This window comes from Hordeum vulgare, chromosome 1H (assembly GCF_904849725.1).
Source record: "Hordeum vulgare subsp. vulgare chromosome 1H, MorexV3_pseudomolecules_assembly, whole genome shotgun sequence".
NCBI lineage: Eukaryota > Viridiplantae > Streptophyta > Magnoliopsida > Poales > Poaceae > Hordeum > Hordeum vulgare.
In genome coordinates, this window is record NC_058518.1 from 412,984,740 (window position 1) to 412,999,284 (window position 14,545).

A 14,545-nucleotide genomic window follows, 5' to 3' on the forward strand; every position below is an offset into this window, starting at 1 on the left:
TCAACTTCACTCTGAAATTGCTTGAACTTCTCAAACGTTTCATACTTGTGCTTCATCAAGTAGACATATCCATATCTACTCAAATCGTCAGTGAAGGTGAGAAAATAACGATATCCGCCGCGCGCCTCCACACTCATCGGACCGCACACATCGGTATGTATGATTTCCAACAAGTCACTTGCACGCTCCATTGTTCCGGAGAATGGAGTCTTAGTCATCTTGCCCATGAGGCATGGTTCGCACGTGTCAAGTGAATCAAAGTCAAGTGGCTCCAAAAGTCCATCGGAATGGAGTTTCTTCATGCGCTTTACACCAATATGACCTAAGCGGCAGTGCCACACAAACATGGCGCTATCATTGTTAACTCTAACTCTTTTGGTCTCAATGTTATGTATATGTGTATCATCGCTATCAAGATTAAATATGAACAATCCTCTCACATTGGGTGCATGACCATAAAAGATATTACTCATAGAAATAGAACAATAATTATTCTCTGACTTAAACGAGTAACTGTCTCGTAATAAACAAGATCCAGATATAATTATGATGCTTAACGCATACACTAAATAACAATTATTTAAGTTCATAACTAATCCTGATGGTAACTGAAGTGAAACTGGTCCGACGACGATTGCATCAACCATGGAACCATTTCCCACGCACATCGTCACTTCATCCTTCGCCAGCCTTCGCTTATTCCGCAGTTCCTGTTTTGAGTTGCAAATATGAGCAACAAAACCGGTATCGAATACCCAGACACTACTACGAGAGCTGGTTAAGTGCACACCAATAACATGTATATCAAATATACCTGATTTTTCTTTGGCCGCCTTCTTATCAGCCAGATACTTTGGGCAATTGCGCTTCCAGTGACCCAGTCCCTTGCAATAATGACACTCCGTTTCAGGCTTAGGTCCCGCCTTGGGTTTCTTCGTCGGATTGGCAACATGCTTGCCGCTCTTCTTGGAATTACCCTTCATGCCTTTGCCGTTTGTCTTGAAACTAGTGGTCTTATTCACCATCAACACTCGATGCTCTTTACGGAGTTCTAACTCTGCGACTTTCAGCATCGCGAATAACATGCTGGGTGACTTGTTCATCCCTTGCATGTTATAGTTCAACACAAAGATCTTGTATCTTGGTGGCAGTGATTGAAGAATTCTGTCACTGATAGCCTCTTGCGGGAGTTTAATCCCCAGCTCAGCTAGACGGTTTGAGTACCCAGACATTTTGAGCACATGTTCACTCACAAACGAATTCTCCTCCATCTTGCAAGCATAGAATTTATCGGAGGTCTCATACCTCTCGATCTGGGCGTTCTTATGAAAGATAAACTTCAACTCCTGGAACATCTCAAATGCACCATGATGCTCAAAGCAACGTTGAAGTCCCGGCTCTAAGCCATACTAGACTGCACATTGAACAACTGAGTAGTCCTCCTTACGTGTTAACCAAGCGTTCTTAACATCTTGGTCAGCCGTAGCGGGTGGTTAATCTCCTAGCGCAGCATTAAGGACATAATCCTTCTTCCGAGCTTGTAGGAGCAACTTAAGATTACGAGCCCAGTCTACAAAGTTGCTTCCATCATCTTTCAACTTAGCTTTCTCTAGAAACGTATTAAAATTCAGGGTGACTGTCGCGTGAGCCATTGATCTACAACACAAATATTTCAAAGTGGACTTAGACTATGTTCAAGATAATTAGAGTTTAACTAATCAAATTGCTTGCTAAACTCCCACTCAAAAAGTACATCTCTCTAGTCATTTGAGTGGTACATGATCCAAATTCACTAACTCAAGTCCGATCATCACGTGAGTTGAGAATAGTTTCAGTGGTAAGCATCTCTATGCTAATCATATCAACTATACGATTCATGCTCGACCTCGGTCTCATGTGTTCCAAGGCCATGTCTGCACATCCTAGGCTCGTCAAGCTTAACCCGAGTGTTCTGCGTGTGCAACTGTTTTGCACCCATTGTATGTCAATGTTGAGTCTATCACACCCGATCATCACGTGGTGTCTCGAAACGACGAACTGTAGCAACAGTGCACAGTCGGGGAGAACACAATTTCGTCTTGAAATTTTAGTGAGAGATCACCTCATAATGCTACCGTCGTTCTAAGAAAAATAAGGTGCATAAAAGGATTAACAACACATGCAATTCATAAGTGACATGATATGGCCATCATCTTGCGCTTCTTGATCTCCATCACCAAAGCACCAGCACAATCTTCTTGTCACCGGCGCCAAACCATGATCTCCATCAACGTGTCACCATCGAGGTTGTCGTGCTACTTATGCTATTACTACTAAAGCTACGTCCTAGCAATATAGTAAATGCATCTGCAAACACAAACGTTAGTTTAAAGACAACCCTATGGCTCTTGCCGGTTGCCGTAGCATCGACGTGCAAGTCGATATTAACTATTACAACATGATCATGTCATACATCCAATATATCACATCACATCATTGGCCATATCATATCACAAGCATACCATGCAAAAACAAGTTAGACGTCCTCTAATTTGTTGTTGCATGTTTTACGTGGCTGCTATGGGTATCTAGTATGATCGCATCTTACTTACGCAAAAACCACAACGGAGATGTGCAAATTGCTATTTAACCTCTCCAAAGACCGCCTCGGTCAAAACCAATTCAACTGAAGTTGAAGAAACCTACACCCGCCAGTCATCTTTATGCAACGAGGTTGCATGTCAATCGATGAAACCAGTCTCTCGTAAGCGTACGAGTTATGTTGGTCGAGGCCGCTTCAATCCAACAATACCGCCGAATCGAGAAAAGACTAAGGAGGACAGCAAATCGAACATCACCGTCCACAAAACCTTTTGTGTTCTACTCGAGATAACATCTACGCATGAACCTAGCTCATGATGCCACTGTTGGTGAACGTTGCATGGGAAACAAAAAATTTCCTACGCACACGAAGACCTATCATGGTGATGTCCATCTACGAGAGGAGATTTGGATCTACGTACCCTTGTAGATCGCACATCAGGAAGCGTTAAGAAACGCGGTTGATATAGTGGAACGTCTTCACGTCCCTCAAACCGTCCCACGAACTGTCCCACGATCCGTTCCGATCTAGTGCCGAACGGACGACACCTCCGCGTTCAGCACACGTACAGCTCGATGATGATCTCGGCCTTCTTGATCCAGCAAGCAAGACAGAGAAGTAGATGAGTTCTCCGGCAGCGTGACGGCACTCCGGTGGTGGTGATGATCTAAACCTGCACGGCTCCGCCCGAGCTCCGCAGAAATCCGATCTAGAGGTAGAACTATGTGGTCTAGGGTTGAGTTGCATGTGGCAAAAGTTGTCTCAAATCAGCCCTAAAACACCAATATATATAGGAGGGAGGGGGAGGGGCTTGCCTTGAGGGACAAGCCCTCAAGGGGTGCGCCGGTGCTAGGAGGAGGAGGACTCCTCGTCCAATTCGGTTTGGGGAAGGAGGAGTCCTCCTCTTCCTTCCCACCTCCCCTTTTTCTTTTTTCCTTTTATTCTCTTTTGGTATTTCTTTATGTGGCGCCATGGGCCCCTTGGGATGACTCCACCAGCCCACTAGGGACTTGTGGCCCCACCCTAATTCCTTGGGCTCACTCCCGGGTGGGTGGGCCCCTCCCAGTGAACTCCCGGAACCCATTCGTCACTCCTGGTGCACTTCCGGAATTGCGCGAAACTTTCTGGTGACCAAATGAAACCATCCTATATATCAATATTCATTTTCGGACCATTCCGGAAACCCTCATGACGTCCATGATCTCATCCGGGACTCCGAACAACATTCGGTAACCACACATATAACTCAACTATACTAAAACATCATCGAACCTTAAGTGTGCAGACCCTGCGGGTTCGAGAACTATGTAGACATGCCCCGAGGTACTCCTCGGTCAATATCCAATAGCAGCACCTGGATGCCCATATTGGATCCTAGATATTCTCGGAAGATCTTATCGGTTGAATGTAACATCCCAAATTTTGGAATGTTAATAAAATTATTAGATTGATTGTTTGTTTGTTTGACTGATAGAAACTTGAGTGAAGTTTGAAACTTTTTGAAAACTTTTGAATGAGAGGGAATAAAATGACTTTCCCCTTTTTCCCGTGAATTCAAATTCATCTGTTTAAAATCAATGAGAGAAGATAACATGACTTATTCAACTATAAGGAATTTGAATCGTGGTGGCATTTGAATTTCTTTCGGTATTTGATTCGAATTTATTTTTGGCACAAGATTTCAACTACAAAAATTTTCCTGACAATATACTTGCCAAGCAAGAAAGAGAGGAGGTAACATGACACCCCCCTAAAAATAAAATTCAGTAGAAAAGAGTGCCAAAAATTTTAAAGACAAAAGTTGGATTTTTATTGGATTTAAAAAAATGTTTATAAAGTTTTTATTTTGTGAAAAAGAAAGTGTCCACATTGTGGGAAATATTTTCCTGATAATCTTGATATATAATACTTCTATATTTGGAGTTATATTTATTTTCCTTTTTATGTTTTACTTTACTATTATAATAAAAAATTAAACAAATCGTTTTATTAGGAAAGCTATCGTGGGCCAGTTAGGAAACCGAATCAGGCCCATTATTTCCTTCTGCTTCCTATGATTTCCTTCCTTGCCTGTGCACGTTACCTTCTAGAAAAGCTTCCAGCCATGGCGCCAGGATCCCCTCTTCCCCGATCTCCGCTTACCTTCCTCCCCTCGCCCTCCCGATACCGTTATAAGAACCCAACCCCTCTCCTCTCTCCATTTTCCCCAAGAGCCGCCACTCTCCTCGCCTCTCGCCGCTGCCCACACCTCGCCGGAGAACCGGCCAGACCGAAGCTTCCAGGAGCTCTTGCCGCGCTGTAACGACTAAGATGCGGCCCTTTCCTTATTTGGGGGCGAGGCCTCAAAAGGGGAAAGGGGCGCATCTATGCGTTTCACAAACGGGATAATCATCACAATACATAATTAAAAGAGTAACAAGTAGGGCATACACTTTCCATCTGTTAAGATTATAGCATATAGCTTACACACACATTATTTAGAGTAGCAGAAAATCGAGCTACGGACTTCAACGGAAAACACATGAACTAAAACATCCCGTATGCTGGCCCACGATCACGACCACTGCCTCAGTCTTCCGGATAGTTCACATACAGATGGCCAGAGTCCTCATCAAACTCCCACTTCAGCTGGTTGTCATCAGGATCTCCTGCGTCGGGCGTACCTGTACCGGTTGGGGTTTGTAGGAATCTGTGAGCCACGAGGACTCAGCAATCTAATGACCTTGGTAATGAATCTAGCCAAGTTATTAGGTGAGGAAGGTTTAGTGTATGGGTTTGCAACAACCTAAGCATATATGGTGGCTAACTTACAATGAACAGAGTAATCATATGGTGGTCTACGCGAGCGATCGAAGACTAGATGACCACCAAGTGAACCTGAACACCTACCTACGTCAAACATAACCCCACCGTGTTCTCGATCGGAGAGTGATCTCCGAAGGAGACGGTCACGGTTACACACACGGTTGGCAGTTTTATTAGAGTTACTTCAAGTTGACTAGAACCGGATGTTAACAAAATATCCACATTTTCCACATAACCGCAGGCACGGCTTTCCGAAAGATTAAACCCTGCAGGGGTGCTCCAACTAGTCCATCACAAACTGCCACGGGCCGCAAGGTAATCCTCTACCAAGAAACTCGTGATCTCGTCAGATTCCTTCGAGGAAAACCTCAACTTTGAGGAGACCCAAAGTTTCACCGGGATTCCTATACGCAAGATATATCGCTAAGGTAAGACAATCTAGCAGGACCTCCCGACGTGTCGACGAACCCGATAGGACCCGCGTATCTCGTTCTTAGGACACGACGAATGAGCACAGTGTACAGTGGCCTGATAGACATCTCCCGAGTTGCCCCGGGTTGGCCCCGCACACGACTCTAGTTTGGACCAACACTCATGAGGAGCACTGGCCCGGGTTGTTGATTAAATCCTCGGGGTAGCTATTCCCTATACAAATTATTATTAGGTGATTATCAGATTAAAACCAATGTCGGGGTCTGCCAGACGAGCCTTAACACTACACGATTTATCAAGGGGGTCCCCATAACAACCCCGAACGTGTTAGGAGCGATCAGTTATGGGATCAAACACCGGTAACCGAAACTAAGGCGGCAACAACGGAACAAATCACCCGGCAAAAGGCTAGGCCTTCCGTTATTTACCAAGTATATAGGTGCATTAATTAAATAGCAGTTTAAACATAATGATATCAATATACTCATGTTATCACATGAGACAGCTGGCACCTGCAACTAGCAAAGCTACACATTAGAGGTTGAGCAAGCCTACTTACCCAGACAACATTTGCTAGGAGAGGTAGGTGTTTGGGTTCATGGCAAAGACATGTGGCATTTATATCAAGTGGTAGGCATCGAGCATGTACCGAAGGAATCGTGATTCTAAGCATAACAAAGCTAGGTACAGTGTCAAGGTCACGGTCATCTTGCCTGTGATTTCTTCAGCTTGGAACTGCTCTTGTTCTTCTTGCACGCACTCTCCAGAATCCACGTACTCGCTCTCTGTTCTAGATGCTACCCAAGATAAGATAACAGCCAATGAACTCCGGCAAAACATAATGCAACAACCAATATGATGCATGTGTGAAGAAGGAAGCATGCATCACTATTCTAGTCACTTTCATATGCATTAGTTGAGTTAATTGAATTCTGGACAGAACCTCATATTAAGTTATCTTGACATGCATGAATATGGCATGAGCATGTGCATCACGAGAAAACGATGCAAAAACATATAAAGAACATAGAGAACGGAGTTACGGATCAACCGGGAACTACAAAACAAGTTATGGAGACCTACGGTTCAAATCAGCCACAAACACACTCCAATGGCACTCCCTTGGTGTTACCAGGTTGCCACATGATCAAGCAACAAAATATAAGTGGGGTGGTGCATGGGAACACACCACACCATCAACAATGCCCACACAAGCTTCAAATCAACACAAACATGCAATCTGTTTTCAACAGCAACATAGCAGTTTGTCTACAATATTTAAAGTAGCTACAACCATCTAAATGAATCAAGCAAGATATGAGGCAAAAGCCATCCAAAAGCTCTACAACCCTGAACAAGAAGCTAATGCAAAGGAGTCACCCATGAGCAGATCTATAGACCCTAACTTAGACAAAATATCACACATTCTGAGCTAAGTGAAAATCACAGATTTTCACCAGCTGCTTATGCTCTGAAGCATTTTGGCAGCCTCCAAAATGATATCTACAGGAAGTGCATAAGCATGAAATTAACAGGGAGCTAAAAAACACAAAATCTCACAATCTTTAGTTTGTTTCCTCGGCTGATTCCAAACACAGGGGCTAATTCATCCAAGACAACATGTGAAGAAAATAACATCAGATTCCTAGACTTCGTGAAAATCACTGGGTTTCACAAATCTGACATTTCCAGCCAAGTGTCAACTTTGACAGGGGAGAATAGGTGCATACAATTTCCTAAGAACAAAACAAAGACCCCATGCTTTAGAGGGGTTCACCCACTACCACTCCATCAAGGAATCATCCTCAAAGGGTCAAGGCAACACCTAATACAAATAACTAAACATGGCATCATGACAGAAAATATCAGTTTTATGAAGTTGCTCTAAAGTGAAATACGATTGCACCAATGGATTCCTGGGATTATTTTACCCCAAAATCATATATAATACATGGGTACTTGCATGTAACATCAAGGCACAAAGCTAGCTTGAAAATGACACAAAGAATCCTATTACTACAAATGACTATCATCACATGTAAAACTAGCACATATTGCTTCATCTACACATGCACTTCCTTGGACAAGAACAATATATCTAGGCCTAGCATGGATCCATTAACATGGTCACACAAACATATGTAAATGTGGTTATCCACACACACACACACACACATGTGCATCTCACGTACACACCACCTACACCTACACATGCACAAACACAAGCACTATACACACTACACCACCAACATAGTGGCAAACATGAGGGGTTAGGCCCTCATGCACAAGTGCATATGCACCCATGCACACACACTCACATACATGAGCACACACATACACTCATGCGCACACACACACACTCATGTGCACACACACACACTCATGTGCACATACACACCACTAGGCCTCAAAACAACAACACAACATCGACACACCAACTAGTTCTAAAAAGAAACAACTCCAAAAAGTGAAAGAAAAAATGCAGAAAAAAAATAAAAAGGGGGTGGTTGTGGTTCGAACCCACAACCTACTGTTGCTACCACATGCACAACACCACTCTGCTACTGCTTCGGTGCTTGACAGAGAGGGGGAAACTGACAGGCTAAGCTTCTTTGTGCTTCTCTGCTACTAGCAAAAAAACAGGAAAGAAAAAGGGGCCTGCGGGGGATCGATCCCACGACGCGCTGCGCGTGCCCAGGCTCGGTTGCCACTGCGCTATGTGGGAGATAATTAATAGAGAGGGGGAGCATGCTCTTTTGAGCAGCCACTCTGCACTATTCTACCAAGCCGGCGGCCGAAACAGGGGAGGACGACGACGACTACCCGACGATCTACTATAGATGGCAAGCTACTGCATGGGATGCGGGAGCCTTGGGGACTCCATTCCCGTGCCAAACGCAACCGGAGGAGGCCCACGACGGGGGCGCAACGGAGCACCTATCTACGGCGACGGTGGCGACAACAGAAGACTACGGCGAAGGCTACGCGCATCCGGAGACTCTACGCGATGGGAAGAGGAAGGAGGGGTCGGAGCTGCTCACGCTGGTGTGCTCAGAGAAGGGCTCGCTACCGAGAAGAGGAAGAAGGGGAGGCCGCCTGCGACGACCCGAAGCTCCGCTCCGGCGATGTCGTCATGAGGGAGGCACCAGGGAGGGGGAGCAGCCCTACTAGCGACTGAAATGGAACGGGGGAAGAACCCCCATCCTCGCGGACGCCTCGGACGCCGCGAGGGAGGCTGCCGGCGACGAGGAGGACGCGGGATCGACGACAGCGCTCTCTGAACTTCACCTCTCTCTCTCTGAACTTACCTGACGAGGAGACAGAAGGAGGGAGAAGAAGGGGGGCTGGCGGCGGAGGAGGAACCCTAGGCAATGGGCTCGCACGCCGAGGGGATAAATAGGTGAGGGGAGGGACGGTCTTGACGTCCGTGAGGCCACAACTTCGGGAGCTCTCTCTCTCGCGACGATCCTCTCTCTGACGGAAAGCGGGGGAAAAGTGACGGCGTCAGGGGAAGAAGAGGGACGCCGAGCGGGCTGCTGCGCGTGAAGAAGGAAAGAAAAGGGACGAGGCCCAGGGGGAGAGGAGGGAGCTAGTCCACCTGGGCTTCTCTCTAGAGCCGGCTAAGCTAAATATGAAAGGGTTTTTTTTAAATAAACATTACAACAAATCGAAATACCCAGAGCAACACAGGGTTTTGAAAATAAAAATAATAACACCTAGGGCATGATGGAATTATGCCCTATTTAAATAAAATACAAATATGATTTTTAGAACAGGTAAATTCTATTCAAAACATGATTTATAATGTTGTTTTGTTAATAAAAACCCCATATGACTTAAGCTGAAAAACCACAAGACAACACCCCCTCAATCACAAGTTAATACTCTGAATGTTTAACATTTTTAAAACAGGTTCTAGCAAGGTTTGACACACAAGTTTAGAAATATCAAAAGGGGCTTTGCCTTGTTTGAAAAGCATAGTTTGAGAAGCATTGTTTTAAACCAATGGTTTGAAAACACCACAACATCACATGTCTAGAAGCAAGCTATCAAACAAGATGGAACAACTAGCAACACCAGAGTGAAAGCAAAACAAATGAAATGGATGATGGCATGATGCAAAGATGATGACATGAAATGATCCACATGAAATGTTGACTTTATAACATTCAAAACATGGTTCCACAAAAGGAAAGGATCCCAAAATGGCAAGGATTACATTTGGGGCATTACAAACTCTCCCACACTACAAGAATATCTCGACCCGAGATCTAGGACTGAAAGAACTCTCGAAATTCGGAACGGAGGTGATCCTCGCTCTCCCAAGTGACCTCTTTGTCGGAATGATGTGACCATTGCACCTTGAGAAACTTGATTGACTTATTGTGGGTCTTGCGCTCAGTCGTCTTAAGAACTGCAACTGGATGCTCACGGTAGGATAGGTCGGGTTGAAGGTCGATATCCTGAAGATCAACTGTGCGCTCGGGAGTCTTGAAGCATCTCCGGAGCTGAGAGACATGGAACACGTCATGCACATTTGCGAAGTTTGAAGGGAGCTCTAATTGATATACAAGGTCGCCTCTCTTGCCAACAATTCTGAAAGGCCCAACAAAACGAGGAGCAAGTTCCCCTTTGATGCCGAAGCGCTGAGTGCCCTTCATAGGAGACACTTTAAGATAGACGAAGTCATCGAGCTCATAAGACATGTCACGATGCTTGCTATCGTAGTAGCTCTTCTGACGGGACTGCGCTGCTTTGAGATTATCCCAAATGACATGACACATCTCTTCTGCTTCAGCAATCATGTCATTCCCAAGAATCTGACGCTCACCAGTCTCTGACCAGTTGAGCAGGGTACGACACTTCCTGCCATAGGGAATCTCGAACGGAGCTTTTCCTGAACTTTCCTGATAGCTGTTGTTATATGAAAACTCAGCAAAAGGTAGGCAGTCTTCCCACTTCATGCCAAAGGAAATGACACAGGCTCTTAGCATATCTTCGAAGACCTGATTGACTCTCTCAACTTTCCCACTAGTCTGAGGATGGAAGGCTGTACTGAATCGAATCTTAGTACCCATCACAGACTAAAATGAATCCTAGAACTTGGAAGTAAAGATGCTTCCTCGATCTGAAGAAATCAGCATTGGAACACCATGCAATGAGACTACCCTTGACGTATACAGCTCCACAAGCTGAGCTGACGAGATAGACTCCTTGACTGGAAGGAAATGAGCGACTTTGCTCAACTTGTCGATGACGACAAAGATAGCATCATTACCCTTCTTGGACTTCGGAAACCCGGTGACGAAATCCATCTCAATATGGTCGAACTTCCACTCGGGAATGGGCAAGGGATGCAAAAGACCTGCTGGACATTGATTCTTCGACATACATCACATTCATTTACAAACTGAGCAATTTCACGCTTCATGCGAGTCCACCACAAGGTCTGTTTCAAATCGTGATACATCTTGGAACTTCCTGGATGTATCGAGAGAAGAGAGTTATGAGATTCTTCCATGATAACCTTTCTGAGATCCCTTTTCGGAACGACAAGACGATCCTCAAAGAATAATGTATCTCTGGCATCAACACTGAAGTACTTATATTTGGGAACTCCCTTTGCCAAGCCAATCTTACTTTCTGCACCATTGCATCAAGAAGTTGAGCTTATCGGACCTGGTCTTCCAAGGTAGGAGAAATCTGAAGATTAGCAAGAAATCCCTGAGGTACTAACTGAAGGTTGAGCTTTCTGAAAGATTCACAAAGATCAGGTTGGAGAGGCTTCAGAATGAGACGGTTGCAGTAATCCTTCCTGCTCAAAGCATTTGCCACGACATTAGCTTTGCCTGGAGTGTACTCAATGCTCGGATTAAAATCTTGGAGCATTTCCACCCAACGAGTTTGCTAAAGATTGAGGTTAGGCTGGGTGAAGATGTACTTGAGACTCTTGTGATTGGTGAACACTTCAACCTTTCTCTCCAACAAGAGGTGTGTCCAAGTCATCAGAGCATGTACCACTGCCGCCAGCTCAAGATCATGAGTGGGGTAATTCTTCTCACTTGGCTTCAACTGCCTCGAGGTATAAGCTACCACTTTCTTGTCTCGCATCAACACTGCACCAAGACCTTGAAGAGAGGCATCACAGAACACTTGATAAGGTTTGGAGTCATCAGGAGGGACCAAGACTGGAGTAGAAGTGATCTTCTCTTTGAGTGTGTCGAAGGCCAACTGACACTCTGGAGACCAGACATACTTCACACCCTTCTGAAGAAGACTTGAGAGAGGCTTAGCAATCTTGGAGAAATTCTCAACGAATCTTCTGCAATAGCTTGCAAGCCCGAGAAAGCTTCGAAGCTACTTTACATTTTGCGGAGGTTCCCACTGAACAATGGCCTGCACCTTTGACGGATCAACTTTGATGCGCTCGGCAGAGATGATGTGCCCAAGGTAGACAACTTATTTCAACCAGAACTCACATTTGGAAAACTTAGCATAGAACTTATGCTCTCTTAGCTTATCAAGCACAAGCCTGAGATGTTCTTCATGCTCTTCCTCAGTTTCCGAAAAGACCAGAATATCATCAAGATACAACAAGACGAATTCATTCTTGAATGGGGAGAAGATATAATTCATCATCTGACAGAAGGTCGTTGGAGCATTAGCCAGACCGAAAGACATCACCGTGTACTCATACGAGCCAAAGCTTGTTCTGAATGCAGTCTTTGGAATGTCCTCTTCGTGAATGTGAATCTGATGATAACCCATCCCGAGATCGAGCTTCGAGAAGATCTTAGCCCCTTTCAATTGCTCAAACAACTCATTTATGTTGGGAAGTGGATACTTGTTTTTGATCATCTTATTATTCAATGGACGGTAATCAACACAGAGTCGTTCCGTACCGTCCTTCTGTTTGATGAAAAGAACTCCACATCCCCAAGGAGATGAGCTTGGTCTGATCAGACCCAGACGCTCTTGCTCATCAAGTTGTTTCTTCATCTCCTTCAGCTCTTCTGGACCCAGTTTGTACGGCCGTTTACACACAGGCTCAGTACCCGGTTCAAGCTCAATTACGAACTCAACTGCTCGGTGCGGAGGCATTCCTGGCAGTTCTTCCGGAAAAACATCTTCATACTCGCATACCACTGGGATTTGCGAAATTCGAGATATCTCACCCTTCTCATTCAAGGAAAACAGACGGACCGTGTCATCACGCGCTGCGAAGATAATCACGTCCTCCGAAAAATGAGTTAGCTTCACTTCTTTAGCTTCACAATCAATAGACGCCTTGTTCATAGCCAACCAATCCATTCCAAGGATCAAATCAATATCAGAGTTGCCAAGGACAATAGGAGAAGCCAGAAAAGTGTAATCACCCATTTTGACGGTGACATCCGAAACCAAACAATTGGATTTCATCAATCTCCCAGGGGAGATTACTGAGACAGGCTTAAGCAAATCTTCACAAACAAAATCATGTTTTGCAAAGAATGGACGGGACATGAAGCAATACGAAGCACCAGAATCAAATAAAACCTTAGCAGGAATATCATTAACTGAGAGATTACCCATAATCACGTCTGAGGAGTTGTCTGCTTCAGCTGCATTCACCATATTGACTCTCGCAGACCTGGGGTTGAACTTAACTATAGCATTGCTTGGAGGCTTCCCTGGAGGAGGGGGCGGAAGACGCAGCTAAGAGGTGCACTTGTTGGCATAGTGACCCTTCTGCCCACACTTGTGACAAGTAACATCTGCCGGCTGACGGAACTGCACCTGAAGATTCCCTTGCTTCTGCTACTGAAACCTCTACTCGAAAGCTGGGTTGGGTGGGTGGGAAGAACCATGACCACCTGACTGCTTGAAGTGCTAAGTCTACCGAGGAGGAGGAGGAGACAACCAGTATTTCTGCTGCTTCTGGACCACCTGAGTTGAGGGTGACGAACCAGACTCTCTGAAACGCTTCCTTGAATTCTTCAACCTGAGAAAAGCTGCCTCAGACCTGAGAGCCAAGTTATAGAACTTATCAAACTCATCGAGATCGTGCAAGGCAAGGGCCAGCTGCAAGTCCTCTCTCAGACCACCTCTCAACTGATAGATCTTGCTCTTCTGATCTGGAATGTCCTTCAAGGCATATATATCGAGCCAGCTCATGGAACTCGATGTTGTACTTGTACACAGAGGAACCACCTTGCTTCAAGCGTCTGAACTTCTCACGCATCTCTTCCACAAAGCTAGACGGGATATAGTGCGACCTGAAATCTCAGCAGAACTCGTCCCAACTGATCATTCTGCCACCCATGGAGTCCTTCAACTGCTGCCACCAAACTGCTGCTTGCCCCTTGAGCTGAAACGTTGCAAACTTGACGAAGTCCTCTGGACGGACATTGCTGCACTCAAAGTGCTTGTTCATGTCCCGAATCCAGTCCTCAGCGTCAAACGGCTGAGCACACGACGTGAAGCACTAGTGGGGACGGGGCCTTTAGCCCCGGCCCGTAAGGGGCTTTAATCCCGGTTCACCAACCGGGACTAAAGGGGCGGGACTAAAGGCCTAACCTTTAGTCCTGGCCCTGTTACAAGCCGGGTCTAAAGGTGCTCCACGTGGGCGCCTCGTAGCGCCCCAGGGGCAGGACCTTTAGTCCTGGTTCGTTACATGGGCCGGGACTAAAGAGTTTCAGATTTTGCTTAGTTTCGGGTTTTTTTTGAATGAAATTATTTTTGGGTTTT